At 37.3% G+C, this 16,619-nt stretch overlaps 1 long non-coding RNA gene and 1 pseudogene across 1 annotated transcript; both read right to left on the reverse strand.

Moving 5' to 3' along the window:
- Positions 1–2,322: 2,322 nt before the first annotated feature.
- On the reverse strand, positions 2,323–14,551 carry LOC149101234 (uncharacterized). Its single transcript, XR_016203004.1, has 3 exons — positions 14,487–14,551; positions 13,968–14,029; positions 2,323–3,001 (listed from the first exon to the last, which is right to left on the reverse strand). It is a non-coding gene; the product is annotated as an uncharacterized LOC149101234 (long non-coding RNA).
- On the reverse strand, positions 6,870–7,928 carry LOC149101235 (uncharacterized; annotated as a pseudogene).
- Positions 14,552–16,619: the final 2,068 nt, after the last annotated feature.

Raw genomic sequence — 16,619 nt, forward strand, 5'->3', positions numbered from 1 at the left:
AGAAATTTTTATTTCTGTAGTGCTTGTTCGTGGTCGATGGTGCAATTTTGACCGACGATAGGCTAAAACAAAAGTCTGAGTAAACGTTTCTGTGGTGGAACCCACTTGGTACAAAGCTCTTCTGAATATCTTATTGGCAATTTCATGATTTTCACTGGTACTGTTCACTTCTTTATTGTATACTTATTCTTTGTTCGGCTGACCTTGAATGACCCTCTTTTGGTACCCTTGAGCCGCCATGTTGTTTTTCGTGTTAAAATGTAAATAAATCACGTGACTTCTAATGGGTAAATTAATTCAAATTGGGCGATGATTTCGACCAGTTTTCTTGTGTTATTATTAAGTTTTCAAAGCTAGTCGAGATTTTATTTTCTTACTTTTTTACTTCAATACCTTTCGTTTTCATGCGGTTTACATTTCATGTGTTTTGCATTTGGGCAATTTTCACGTCCAAACGTTCGCGCAAGAATTTGTTGACAACTTTGATCGAAGTGTGCCATGCAACACAAGTAATATTTACACCTTTTTTTCCGATATTTTTTCCCCGCATTTTTAATGACTCGCCAATTAACGAAAAGAAATCCTTCTTCTCCTCATTTGACAATAGAAACCGTCATGTTTGGGCTAGAACTTGGACTATCGAAGGGCAGGAAAGGTTGAAAGTTAAACGGCAGTGACCGTAATGTTTCAAAAGTATAAATTTATTCTCAAGTTAACAGGTAATTAACTCGGAACTAATTTTATTTCCAAACTGCGAAAAGGTATTTGTTATATCGCTTTCAGATATTTTGTTATATAAATGTGACTTTTAAGACGAGGTGATCTCAAACATCGCCTCATTTGCAGTGTTAGCTTATGTTTGATACCTGATTGCGGACCGCGTGGTTATCTTGCATAATAACAAGGAAACCAATATGGCGGCCATCTTGAAAAAAAGCGTACAGTAATATTTAATTATGCGAACAAAATGTCTCTTACTTCGCTACTTACAGTGGAAATAACCCACTATTCACGTGTTTTATCAAGGTAATCAATTATTAACATATATGGTTTTTCTTTATATTTTCTTAGAGTACCTCCTTGCTTCGGATTCCCTGTGGACTCGTGTGGATTCACATCGAGGACAGATACCTGCTGATATGAAGTAAATTCTGGAATATGCTTAATATGGCTTCTGTTTTCCGAGCTTCAATAGGTAAATGGCAGCAAGTTATTTTAGATACGAATCTAAGTGTAAAGATTTTGGAAACCTTCAATCTCGAGCAGTCTTCAACATCCAGTTTCTCCTTAAGAATGATCAAGAACATTTATTACATATTCAAAGGAAAGATTGTCTTGATGTAATATCAAATTCTCAGAACTGATTTTAAAAAAATTGTATGTGTTTTGGCAGAGAGAATCCATATTTCAGGCATTTTGAACTGAAAAGAGTACGGAGTAATAAACGCAGACCCATGATATTAAAGTCAGAGACTTGAAAAAAACAATTTTTCTACCAGTCAACTCGATGTATTCTTTTGGAAGAATTCTGTGGTAATTTGAAAGTGTATTCGACTCTATTTCCTTTAAATTTCACTGAATTTAATCGCTGGATTATGAAAGTCATTTGACGTTAAATCACGGATTAGGAGGAATATATTCCTGATATTTTGAAACGGGCATCTCAAAACAGTTTTAAAATATTATATTGTCGTTGTAGAGAACAGGGGCTAAGTTTCTCAACGCTTTTCATTTTTATTGGCGAAAATGTTCTTTTCTGTTTGAACTCTTCGGCTTTAATGGGTCTGCGTTTATAAACCGTGTTTAAGGTTTTGAAAACTTTCAGCACATCTCGTTTTTGCAATGAAATTTAGAGCAATGCTATGAATTTGAAAGTTTAAAAATTGACATTCATTTAGCTTTGTTTCGATGTTATATTGGAGACCTGAAACATTTCGTTTCACGGGCTTCAAAATTATTTGTAAACATGGCATAGTTACCAAAATGCGACATCAAACTTCAATTATTTTTCTTCAATCTAGTTTATTATTTCCTTAGTAGAAACCGTAGTTTGTCAAAGCAAAGGAAATGTAATTTACTCTACTCTGTATTACAGTTTTATTTCTCCGTTAAGAATTTTCAGCTTGCTACCGATTATGACATACTGTGGTAATTATTTTAGATAGTTTTATCCTTAGTTACCATTGAATAATTTCTCTTGTATGGTCTTTTATTTTTTCATCTTTGTAATGTTACAGATAATTTTCACACTTAGAAAAATAAGCATTCAATGTAAACAACTTCAATGGTTTATTAAAGTGTTCAATAAACAAACAATTGTTGTGAACAATGGAGTCTTGGTTTAATTAAAAAAATAATGCGTTTTTAAAAGGGGACTGGAAACTAGTCAAAATGTAGGCTATCTCTTTTTATATTTTTTGACTATGTAGGGTTGCCAATAAAGGAAAAAGTTCTGCACTTTAAAACGGGACTAGTGAAAAAATCAAAATAAATGCTGCCTTTTAATGGGCCAAATCTGTTTGCAAACTGCACAGATTTTTCCCGCCAAAAGACTTAGTTTATTCTTGACTTTCTACCAGAGACCATTTTAAAACGCAGCCTTTTTTCCCGCCAAAAGACTTAGTTTATTTTTATGATAAATTTTACCAGCCTCCTTTTAAAAGCGCAATTATTTTCCCGCCAAAAGACTTAATACATTTTTTTGAGACGATACGGAGATCATTTCAAAGCTTACGTTATTTCCCTTCGAAAAAAGACTTAGATTTTTTTCAAAATATTTTTGACCTTTCTGAATGTGTTTGTCGCTCCTTGGCCAAAAGACTTAGTACATTTACGAAGATTTTCTAACTGGATATATTTTATTAAACGTGTAGCGAGCTTTGAATGTGTTTATTAAACTTTGTCGCATAAATTCTGCAAAGTGAAAACTTGGCGAGCTGAAAAGATCTTGTAGCGTTATTCCTTAACATCTTCAATGTAGCATAGTTGTCTTTCTTTCATCCTGCAATGAAAGGTATCAACAAATTAGACAAACGAAGAAAAGACTGGCCATGGCCTCTAAAAAAATTAATCCAGTACATAAACAGATCCTACATGATGCAACGGTTTGTCTCGTCAGCTAGTTGAATCAGTGAATTATTGCAAACTACCAAATATGAAGGGAACTCATTTCGTTTTAAGCAACAACTTTATTTGGCCTTTTTTTAGATCGAATGGTCAGTTGCTTGTTAAAACATTTAACAGGAAATATAAGGAGTAACGTAATTCGACGTTTCGATGTATCTAACATCATTATCAAGAATAAAACTCGATGAATGTCAAAGTTATTAAAAGAGTTAAGTTATGAATATCATTAGGTGGACATTAACATAATTATTCACACACACTGGAATGCCACCTAATAATATTCATAACTCAACTCTTTTAACAACTTTGACATTCAACGATTTTCATTCTTGATAATGATGTTGGATACGTCGAAACGTCGAATTACATCACTCCTTATATTTTTGTAGATTTCAGGAAAAAATCCTTAAATTAAAAACATCTTAGAAATAAGTTTCAAGCCACAAATATTCAGTCCGAAATTATACTAAGATAATCGCTAATTGCTAGCTGTAACAAACCACTACATTTAATAACAAAGCGCGCGAAGTATAAATATAGAATACAAATTATTGAAACCCCGCGAGAGTCAGACAATATTAGTGTGTTCTGAGAGAAATGGGAGGAAAATGAAGGTCAAATTTTCGTTTTAAAAATTGTTTTAAGAACACTTGCTTATGCGCTTGAAAAAGCGTCAAATTTTCCACCATTCCGTTTTGTTTGTCTGAGTTTGTCTGAGTTATGACGTCACTCGCGCGCTTCGCTATTGTTGCTAAAAACAATGACAACTCAGATATATGAATGCAATGAATAAATTTCTCAGTACAAAAATTGATATACTATACTCTTGTCATCTAACGAACAAGACGACGTAACTACTTGTAAAGATTTTTGGACATTTTTCAAACTGACAGCGATTATAGATAAAATTGTTGTTAAAGACAAAATGATACAAAAGTATACCTCCTAAATTAATTCACCCAAACATATAAACAAAATTTAAAAGCTGTTTAAAAACATTTCGTGCAAAACAGCTGCATACTGAAGTTCATTGACTTGTGATTTCCAATTAGAAATTAAATGTAATTTTATAAGAATATTCTTTTTCAAGAGTTTTATTGAACTTCATTGGTCTTATTAATACTAAGACCATAGTTGGCATGCGGGAAGAGTACAAGAAATAGAAAATTCCATATCTCTAGGTTTCCTTTGTGGGTAGGCAGTTTGAAAATTAAGCGGTATTCTCAAATAATAATAAAATGCTAAAGGCAGTATTAGCCACCTTCCTGGAGCAAATATGGCGCTCGAAATTTTAACATAAATTATCCTCAATTTTAGGTATATGTCGCATTATATTTATATTATATTTATATTTATAATCACAAGAAAGTAGCTCAAATATTTTTCCAAAAGCAATTTTAATCATGGAAAATTCAAAAATTAACTGCAGTATTCTCTGGTTGTCATGCCTCTTGATATTCTTAATATTATAATATCTATCACAGAATTGCAACTTCATCCTCGCATTTAAGAGCATGTCCACCAGAGGACCAGGCAGAGGTGATACATGCCATCTCACCGATTTCAGTGAAACTTTGCCAGTTTGAAGGGCATGCCCAATTACTCAAAAAGCCAAAACCGTTTCATAATTGCAATTTTCTGGGGAGAGTTACACCACCCCCCTTCGTTTTTTACATAAATTCCTATAAATACTACACTAAATAAGGGTAAAAGTAAGGGGCTCTTAAACCTTATCAATTCATTCAATTCAATTTTGGCTGCACATGAGTGTAGATACGTCCTTCGTGAGTTATAGACAGGAGTTTCACGTAATTTGAATTGTGACCTGTCAATCAATGTAAGTTAATAACCACCTATGTAAAATGGCATAGCAAACTATGGTGATTTTGAGGCCAAATATCTCTGGTGGCCAAGTCCCTCCCAAAGAGATAGCTATATCACGGTTCAGTTCCACCTTTGGCCTGTACGAATTATTGAAAAAATTTTTGGGACCTGCTATTTTTTGTTCGCAGATCGAGCTCAGACCTTGCATATCTCGCACAAGATTTTAATTTAATGACTAACATCGCAGAAGTTCCTGTCTAAACCGCACCCGTAAATAAGCCATAACTTCAAGATGGAAGCTCAAATATTGAAGAGCAACATAAAGACAATAAAGTTTGAAGTTCCAGTGAAGCTCTTATTGGTATAAAAACAAAGACAAACAAGTGCAGTTTTAGAACACTGATACAGCGGTTGTTGCGAGCCTTCATATGCAGTTAAAAGTCTTCAGATAACAAAATTTCACTTGTTATACCTTCTCGTCTTCCTAATTCACTCTTCTTAAACTTGAGATGCTCTCTTGATAACATTATCGCTTTGCCAGAACATTCCATGACATTGAAATTCGTACGCCATATTGAAACGATACAAATTAGTGCTTAGTAGCCAAGCTTTGAAAGGTGGAGAGGAGTCTGGGCATCACAACACACAAGAGACCACCTATTTACCTTAGAGGGATACTACGCACTATCAAGATCTTTGGAAAACTACAGCAGGAGAAAAACTTTACGCAGACGAGGATTTGGATAATTCAATGGATGAATACTGCCGTAAAAGTGATAGTAGTCGCAGCTAAAAGAAGAACTGATAATGATAATTATTTACAATGCTAATAATTTAATCACAAAGGATTAACAGTACACTATAATACTCAAATATTCAACATTTTCTAACGCTATTGCCAACGGTATTAATACCACTAAAATTACTTACAATACCGATAAAAATAATTAAATTGGCTCAACAATAATCACAATACTCTTTCGCTATTTACAATACTAACAAAGTTAGAGTTTTTACCTACATATTATTTCTGGTACTGACTTTAAGGTAGATGATTTGAAAATATATCACGCAAACTTCCCCCAAAGTCATTTACAAAGTGGTACTAGAAGCTAGCACGACAGGTGATTTGTCGCTCACATTGATTTTCTTGCGAAAAATCCTAAGGGATTCGTGTCAGGACCTGGCTGTTGTGCATATATTTCAATATGCCGTTGACAACCGCGAGGTAGACTAGTGTATTGATTTGTTGGTTTCCAGATGCCCGAGCCCACGTCTGTCTAAAACCTTAATAACCTCTATATAGCTGAATTGTAGCTTCCTCGCCTTGACCACTCAGAAATCCTTACACCGAAAACATTTTGAGCAAACTAATGCGAGTATTGATGGTTGGGTCCCTGGTGTATGGCGTGACCAACTTTTGAGCCTCCTTGTTGATCATTAAACAAACAGAGCTCCCGCTGCTTATTTACAACTTATGCATTTAAAAGTGAAATAGGAAAAAACATGATATGAAAAAAACTGGGAAACCGACTAATACGTAGAAAATGGAAGCCTTGATATTTGTAAAAAGTTATATTCATAAAAGTTCAGTGTCACTACAATTCCAACTCTCGCCGGATCTGTTGCCTTGTTCGGATGGCAGTGGCCAACGTTGTCAAAACACCGTCTTCATCTTCATCTTCATCGTCATCGTCATCTGCATCGAGAGATGCTGCAACTGTATCGCCAAGCAGTCTACCACTTTTATTGAGGGTTGATAGCCTGCTGAAATAGCGGAAAATCTGCATAGTGGTCAATCACTCCTTTTTCTGGAATCTCTTCTTCCCCCTACTGTCCCGCAAGCCCTTCATGCGCGTTGCTACATCTCCCGGGTTAGCCTTCTGGCCTGTCTCTTCCCCCAGCAGGAACACCTCCCGTTAATAGTATCTCACATTTTCGGAGATGTTTACGGCATTTCTGCCCTTTTTGAGGGGCCACCCTTCCTCTGCAGAAGGTACGCTTTGATTGTCAGGTTGGTCGGCAGCGCCTGCAGCCGAGGATGTAGGCACAGATTGAAAATATTCACCAGCCAAGGACTGGCAGGTTTCTGCCCATTTGCGTTTGACCTGGTCATATTGAGTCTCACGTTCAAGTCGTATAAGGTGCTTCCCCACATCGAGATGCCTCTGCAAAGCAGCACTTTGATGCAGCACTTTGATGCATCCTTCCTCGGGGCAAGCGAATGGGACCCTGTCTTCATCTTCTTCCTCTTCAAACTGGGTGGCTGGATCTGGCCGAGAGGGGCTGGGTTCAACAGGAGATGGTGCTACAGGTCTCACCGCTGTCTCCCACTTCCTCGTTTGGTCTTCCAAATGGTAATACAATGGTAAGATCTGTTGCTCCCTGTGAAGTACCAAACCGTACCAGCATAGCCATGCCCTCAGTCCTCCTTCCTCGTAGGTAAGTTGTTCAGGGACTGTAAGCCTGTCATAGTGTGTTTTTGCATCGTCTACAAAGTAGTTTGTACCTTGCAGACCGACGCATAGCAACCCTTCACGCCGCCATGAGACTCGATCGCTGCCTTCATAGAAGCTGCGGTTACCACATCGTTTCCCTCGTTCACAAATCGCCTAATGTGACTCTTTATTGAGGCCATCCGACGGTCACATACATCTTTTCCCGGCTGTGGTTCACTAAAGTCATAGCGTGCAACTCTAACTCCGCTGCACTTCCCAATGCTTGGTAAGGAAAGCAACAGAAAAGCGGTGTGATAACACCCAACGTTATCCGACTTCAGAAAGGCTTCTGCAAGGTGGGGCTTTAGTCCCTTCTGAGTTGCTAATGTGTGCTCTAGGACAGATGCTACAGCAAACCAATTCTGGTTACAGTCATCAAAGAGGTGAATAAAAGTCCTTGTCTGCAAATAATTGCAAAAGAGTAACTCATCATCTCCACCAAACATGATTCGGTTGCACTGTCACGATCGTGTAGCTATTACCGGAGCGGTTTTCAGGCTTGGGTATTTGATCCGATTAGCTTATCTCCCAAAGATTTTATTAGAAGCAAACAAGATAAAATGGAGCACCCTACCTCACCCGGCATTTATTCGAGTAAATAATGAGAGACAAGTACCTTAACTTCACTGCCAGTTTCATCTTTCGTGATTGCTACCGTCACATACCAGGATTTCCCTTTTTTCCCAAACCAGTCTCTTTGGGTCTCTCTGAAACTCATGGGAAGGAACTTCATTGCCCAGTCCATGATTAGGAGAGCTTGATTGGTTGATAGATGATTGATCACGAAGGATTTGGCTGCATCTTCGAGGACAGCTCGCACAATGTGCGCCTTCCACTGTTCCAGCTTAGGTAGAGCGCTCTCGACATCATAATTTAGCTCTTTTCGTCTGTCTGTATCACTGCGACATTGAAGTAAGAGAAGAAACCACGTTGCTATTTTTTTCTGAAACCGGAGCCACTAGAATTTGAACTGTTCATGCAAAAAATACGGAAATAGGCTCTTCACATTTTACTTGAAATGTACATCACAGGAGGAAAAGGCTAACTGAATATCGATGACTACATTCCTCAAGTCATCACAGCGATCACAGCAGATGTTGTGTTGGTGCTGGCATGTCCCGCGATGATCACTGTCTGTCCACTGCTGAGGGCATACACGCTACAGTGGTCGGCACAGGGCTCCTCTTGGGAATTATGGATCTTAAAAATCTGACTTAAGATATTGCTTTGCCGCTTTCAGCCGACGTTTGATGGAGCTTGATGTTTGAGGAAACCTGATCGAGGAAGTCACGGTCGCCTTCATCAAACAACCCCACGTGTGCAAGAATTAGTTCTTTCTCAGAAGACACTTGTTTGGGATACAGAGATTTGTCGAAGCTGAGCACTTATATCTCTAGACCAAGAGCTCAGAGGAAGAAGCTCGTTTCCTCGAGATGAAATATCGCAGTGAGAGTCACAGTGCGAGGCAAAAGAACAGAAAGATTAGACATTATTTTCACAACGTAAAGGTCACGAAGAAAAAGAATTTGTTGTGCTAAGGTCCCACTTACAAACCCCGACAAATTTGTTTACTTTTTAGTGTAGACATAATTATTTGGCGCACGAAACGTCACAGTTCATGTTTCGCAGAAGTTTTTACACAACAAATTCAAGAACAATTTCACGAAAATATATTTAATAATAGTTGTTAAGAAATGCTATTAAAAAGAAGGAAATGTATTTTGAAATAAACAAGGCCAGAAAATGTTTTATTTAGCTGAAAATGGACAGTAACTACAAATATAATGTCCGTAATTTTCTGTCTCGGCTTATTGCAGTAATAGTTTTCTGAATCTTTTTCAGGGAATGTAAGGTTAATTTCTTTGTTCCAAGTTCAAGATCATGAAATTGTACTTGAACTTATTATTCAAAAACCTCAGTGAAACATGAACTGTGATGTTTCGTGACGCCAAATAATTATCTTTGCGCCAGCAACTAAACAAAGCAAGAAACCTTGGCGCATCAGTGACAATGTTTACAGCAGGAATAGTAAACTATTTCTCCCTTTCAATCAATTTTTTTTGCCCATCAGAACCGCAAATGTTTGGTAAAATGTTAACATTTTGTGTGTGTGTGTTATGCTGGGATGTTCTCAAGTCGCAAAGTGAACGTGCAAACGATATAACGCAAGTGAAAATTTATTGCTCGGCCCATACGCATTATGTATCCGTAATAACACTCTGTGCGGTATTCCTTCGGTAAGTTGGCCTCCTTGTATATTTTTCTTTCATTATTATTTCCAGTGAATTTTAGAGGGGGTCGGTAAAGGGGGTAAGTAGAGAGTCAGTTGACCGGGGGTCAGTGTTTTGTTGTAACCCCTCTGATGTCACGTTTCACAAGTTCAGTTTTTATCCACATCGTTCGTCAACTGCTACTCATATACGTTGAGCGAAAATTTACACAGTTACTATCAAGTTATCTTCATGAGAGTTCACAGAGTATCCAAGTATTGCAGCGACTCATCTAAACGTGTTGTGATGTCCAGACTCCTCTCCACATTTCAATAGCTTGGCTACTAAGCACTAATTCGTATCGTTTCAATATGGCGTACGAATTTGGAGTGTTTCAGCGAAGCGATGATGTTATCAAGAGAGCATCTCAAGTTTAAGAAGAGTGAATTAGGAAAACGAGAAGGTATAACAAGTGAAATTTTGTTATCTAAAGACTTTTAAATGCATATGAAATTAAGGCTCGCAACAACCGCTGTATCAGAGTTCTGAAACCGCACTTGTTTGTCTTTGTTTTTATACCAATTAGAACTTTAACTTAACTTCAAACTTTACTGTCTTTATGTTACTTTTTAATATTTGAGCGTCCATCTTGAAGTTATGGCTTATCTGCGGGTGCGGTTTATACAGGAACTTTTACGATGTTAGTCATTAAACTAAAATCTTGTGCAAGATGTGCAGGGTTTGAGCTCGATCTGCGAACAAAAAATGGCAGGTCCCAAAAATTTTTTTAATAATTCGTACAGGCCAAAGGTGGAACTGAACCGTGATATAGCTATCTCTTTGGGAGCGACTTGGCCACCGGAGATATCTGGCCTCAAAATCACCATAGTTTGCTATGCCATTTTACAAGGGTAATTATTAACTTACATTGATTGACAGGTCATCAATCAAATTACGTGAAACTCCCGTATATAACTCACGAAGGACGTATCTACACTCATGTGCAGCCACAACTGAATTGAATGAATTGATAAGGTTTAAGAGCCCCGTACTTTTACCCTTACTTAGTGTAGTATTTAAAGAAATTTATGAAAAAAACGAAGGGGGGTGGTGTAACTCCCCCCGGAAAATTGCAATTGTGGAACCGTTTTGGATTTTTGAGTTACTGGGTACGCCCTTCAATCTGGCGAAGTTTCACTGAAATCGGTGAGATGGCATGTATCACCTCTGCCTGGTCCTCTGGTGGACATGCTCTTAAGCCCTGGTCACTTTTTATGATTGTTCCCGAAAAACTGAAAAATTTAAAAAGTTTAAAATTTCTATTTGTATATCTTTAAAAGTATTCACTTAGTAGTAATCAAACTTTTATGGCGAGTAAAGAATCCAAACCTCAAAAAAAAGATACAAGGATACAAGTAATGTAAGGAATTTGGAATATAATGCTGATAAAATCTAAATTCAAACTATAAAAATGTTCGATTAAATACCCCTTGAAAACATGGTCGCCATAGAAACTTCAAGTCATGTGACCCAAATCCAAAATATTGACATACGAAAATGTCTCTTCATAATATTTAGGAAAACTAACAAGGTTTTGCAACTAAATCTTGGAAGCTCTTTAAGTTAGAAATCCTGAAATCGGCTCCTGTACTTTAAGCCCTTGACAAGCCAAAATGTTGAAAATGTAAAATGACAAAGCAGAAAGGGCTCAAAATAATTTGTTTTAAAGATGATTGAAGATGTCAAAAATAACTTTTGTTATCAAAGAAAGCTTTGTAATTTTGATTCTTTATTTCAACCTTGTCAGCTTGTTAATCCCCTCCTCAGCCCCCCCCCCCTCCTCAGCCCCACCCCCGAAAAAACTATTTTCATTAAACAGAACTTGATGCAATCATCATCGAAATAATCGATCGTGAAATCGAAAATTAGTTGTGTTTACCTTGCACCGCAGCTGGATTTTGAGTAAAAGTAAGAGATTATCAAGGTGAGAGAGTGAATCCCCCATATAGGCCTTCTATCAAAGGTAATCTCTCTTAAGTTATTTTTAGACATAGTACCCAGTTCTTCCAAGGATGTTACTCGCGCGCTGCGTGGACAGCCGAAGCGACTTTCTCGAAACTACCCGAGACGAAATGGCGGGAACTTCATTTTATATATTTTGATTTCGTTTCATAGCAGAGATGTTTTCTGCACTCTCAGCCGTCTTTTTGGTTGACTGGGCTTTCGTTTGTTTTGTGCTCGTTTGGCTGTTCATTATTTGAAGGCAACGGCAACGAGTTCAATGGCCGTGCAGGTGTGCTTTAATCTTTTGTTCATTTCTTTACCGTTGTTTACAAAGGGTCACAAAACAACAACGTGAAAGAGCCACATTCTGCATATTCGAGAGAACGTAAACTTCCTTTTCGAATTTTGGGATATTTCTGACAGTATAGACAAACTGAATGATTCTAAATTCTCGCGAGATTCGTAGGTTGAATATTAAGTCGTTTTCTAATCGACGTTGTCTTTGGCGTTGTTGCCGTTGCTGCTTAAACTGCTTTTTGCTGCTTGGGCAGCGAGCGTCTACCTCTTCTTTCGATCATCTGTTTGTTCGGTTGCCAAGCTTGTGTTTGGGCGTTTGTTTGCTTTGCACTCGTTTGTCTAAACATTTCTCTGCCGTTCATTCAGTTGTTATTGTTTGTGCAAGGGACATCCGCCTCTTATTTAAACTCCTAGTAAAGTTTCGAAATCGTGTATTAAAACATACCGAGAGCCGAAGCTCCCTTGCTTGTAATCAAAATATCCGAAAGAAGACATCCCCACAGCGTTGGAGGCTTTCCTTTGCTTTGAAACGAAACGAAGCGAAACGACGTACATATACATAAACAGATCCTCCACGAAAACTTCTACGCAACGCGCTAGTAATACTCGGAAGAACTGGGTACAATGTCTAAAAATAACTTAAGAGGGATTACCTTGGATATAAGACCTATATGGGGCATTCATTCTCTTACCTTGATAATCTCTTGGTAAAAGTCTATTCCGCTGTTCTACACAAAAACCCTCCCAAAGTCTTAGGTAAACCTAAATTCTTTCCTCCAGTCATTGCCTCCAAATTATGACCGCACAACTTTTACAGTTCACTTTGCCGACCTCGTACTTTTCACAACAGTAGACCTTTTCCTTAATCAACCTGTAAGGTAGAAAAATTGCCCTTGCAAAGCATACACAAACATTGTACCTAGATGAACACGATGAGGTAAATTGGGCCAGAAACACTTCCATTAACCTACAAATTTCTTCTCTGAAAATCGAAGAAAAATGGGAGCCTCCCCAAAATACGCACGTTTTTGAAAATTCTAACTTTCATTGACTTTCAGGCCTAAATATGTACTTGCTAGAACCTTTATAGATCTCCAAAGAAAACGAACTGCATGAATTGAAGAGTTAAGAAATAATCAAAACCCCAGTACTATTCAACTGTAGTAAATATGTATGCATTGAAACACACAGGAAAATGTGAAAAATTAACTAAATTCCCGATCGGAAAAGTGGCCCAGCCTGGATTCCGAAAAGCATACAACTGCTGCGACGAAGCAAAGTTTTCAAAACAATTTGTTTAAAGGACGATAACTTTTAAGTATGACGTGTTTCGCGCTAGGTGACATAAAAACAAAATGTCCTCCACTGATCTTCATCAGCCATCTTGGATTTCAGTTTTTTTGTTGTTAAAAAAAGTCAAAAATCTGCAAAACTTAATTTCAATAATTTGGAAACAAAATACTCAAAATACATGAATTGTTGGAAAGTTCTAGATTTTGTTTAACCTGAAAACTAAACCAAAATTAAATCTAAGCTCAGAGACAAAATCTTTGAAAAAACCGAGTCATATGTAAAACATTTGACATACCAAATTAAAATATTAAATTTCATAACATCTTTTTTTTAGGAAAAGGCAGAACAGATTACACTGATATATGTTACACAGGCAGAAATGTGTGATTTTCCTCACGCTATGTTCGGCATTCAACGCTCACTGTATGGGTACAGATCTCATAGCAGCATATATATGATCTTCAGTCATGATTGCGCCTCTAACTTGAACTGAGCAACAAAAATTTGAATTCAGATTTGATAAACCATCGCTATAAGTACAAATGAAAATAGTTTGTTATTGATGGACTTTCCCTTGTTCGACAACTAAGGGATTGGAATTCAAAAGGGAAAATTGCAAATTATCAGCACTTTGTTCTTTTGTCATTAATAATGTTAGGCCTTAAAGTGGAATTTCAGTATATTATAGAAAATAAAACTAAGCTTGTAAACTTACCATAACAGCAGATTTCCTTCCAATTTCTAGTAGGTCCAACAATCACCAGATGTACTTTGTAACTACAAAGAGTTAAAAAAATCAGTCATCAATCCTCTGTGGGAAAAAAAGATGGCGACTGGTACATTTACCCATAGTTCTTAGCGCACGAAAACTGTAACAACGTTCATAAAAACGTACAGAAACGTTATAAAATCTTCAAACCTAGGGTACTTAATGAACTTAGTACGGGAACAAATATTGTAAAAATTTGGCTTTCTTTGTGCCTTGAAGGCTCTGTTAGGTTCGCAAGGCATTGTGGTAAAATGTACAGCCGCCATCTTTTTTTCCTACGGTGGATTCCAGAGTTAAATTCAACACAGTTAATTCGTATCCTGGTTAACCCATTATTTTTGTTCTCTTGTGCCCATCATGACAAAGCACATTTCTGCGCGGGAAAAATAGTTTCAAAATTGCCTGAAGAGCATATTTTTTTCCTAGACCTCCTCTAAGGGAAATATAACAATCTGGTAAACTTACCGTAACATGCACAGCTGATGTCCTCCAAATTCTAGTAGATCCATGCAGCGATCACTAGATATACTTTGTAACTACAGAAAGCAAAAAATCAGTCATTAATTCCAGAATTAAAGACAATTAATTCATAGCTTGGTTAACCCATTTATTCTCTAGTGCCCATCTTCACAAGGCACACTTCTGTGCCTGAAAAATAATTTCAAAATTGCCTGAAAGGGTATACCATTTCGCCGAACTCCTCTGAGGGAAACATCAGAGAGTTTAAGAAAACCACGACGGCAACGAGAACGGCAACGTCGCTAAACAAAAGGTTTAATTAGCAGAACAATGGCTGTGCACGTGCGTTATAATTCTTGGTACATTTCTTTGCCGTCCTCTGCAAAACAACAACGTGAAATGACCGAATTCTACGTTTTCTGGAGAATATGAACTCTAACGGCCAATATTTTCTTTTAAATTTTAATTTCAAATTTATCGCGGAGTCCTATATTCAGTTTCTTGATAGTTTTGACAGTGATAAACAAAGTAAATGATTTTAGAGTACCAGGAAACCGTAGGTAAAATATAGAAAAATATGTTTTTAATCGACGTTGTCTGTCGTGATTACGTAAGCTCTCTATTTTACATTGAGAGTGCCACAATAAGTAATTTCCTTCCTGAAAAAGCTTGCTTGATACTATGAAAATTTTGATAGTACAGTTGCGCAAAATCCTTCAAATTAAGCAATGATTTTTAAGAGAAATAACAGTTCAGAAAATACAATGAAATTTCTGAAAAAGCAACCGTTCATGACTCTAAACTTGATTAATTTTGACTCAAGGAGGGCATACCAACTTCACCGATCTCAAACTACCTCATCGCTTCCCACACCAAAAAGCGCCGGTTTCCAGGGCCGACTTCTCTGTACGCCATTTATGCATTCTGATAAAATCCTTGCATGGATGCGCCAACAAATAGTACTACAATACAAGATCACTTTTTTTATCGTTTACCAGTAAAGGCCATCATAAATAATGATCTGCATTTCCCAAAGTCCTTGATTCACATTAGAGAAGGTTTACTTCGAGTCAAACGACCTCACAAACTGATGCTTGCCATCAAAATATTCAGCCAGTGTCAAAATGGCTAACAGAGGACAACAACTTCACCTCGATTAGTGTAATCTTGTCTCGTTTTCTGTCGTTGTTTAACAAGCCTACAGCGGAGAAAAACATTGAAAATACAGCTTAACACTGCAACAATCGAACTACAATTTCACAACCAAATTGTAGGTTTGATTTACAAGAGACGATTTTTGTCGCACATCTGTCGCAAGCTTGTGGCAAGCGTTGCACGTCCAAATTGATCTTTAAAAAAAATACAATTTTTCAGAGTATATCAAGTTACAAACTCTAGTTTGAACCTACAAATAAAATGTCTATAAAGGTGTGTGTCAAACAGTAAACAAATATGTAGACGCACGCAAGCTTAAATTTTTTTCTCGACAGCGTACACGTTACAGTAATCGCTCCCGTTTGCTGTATTTCCAACAACTGTGTATAAGCACAAAGAGCAATATCATATTCAATAAGAAGTGGTTTCTATGTCTACATATAACTACCAACCTGGAAAATACCCAAGAAGACACAACAGCCACGTTTGGAAAGACGAAGCTCGACTTAGCATATCAGAACGAAACACACGTTGTTTCCTATTATTCCAAAAGCCAAATTTGAAGCGTCCGTTAAATGTATCGTTGTCTCTGAGATCCAGCTATATCTTCTTTTACCAACGTGAAAGTCCACTTTTTTACAAGCCTGGCGTGGCAAAGGTTTTCATTTTTGCAACGACATCCACGGAACAAGAACCGGCGAAGGCGAATGCAAATGAACTAAACTTGCTATGAATAATTATGAGCGTTTGCACGCTCCGTTGTGATGCAAATTTGTAATAACCACAATTTTCGCGCCAGAAACAGTCCCATTTCGATGTCCGTCTCCTATTTGTTACACTTTAGTTCATTGAAGATTGCAAAGGTCCTGTCGCAACAAGTATGAAATAGCAAAGCAGAAAAGATTAATCTGGTTGATTCAAAGCGATTAAGTCTAAGTTATAAACATGTGACAGTGATAATTTGATTCACACGGTCAGAAAAAG

This window comes from Orbicella faveolata, unplaced genomic scaffold (assembly GCF_042242905.1).
Source record: "Orbicella faveolata isolate gen_17 unplaced genomic scaffold, um_ofav_v1 contig_4, whole genome shotgun sequence".
NCBI classification, from domain to species: Eukaryota; Metazoa; Cnidaria; class Anthozoa; order Scleractinia; family Merulinidae; genus Orbicella; species Orbicella faveolata.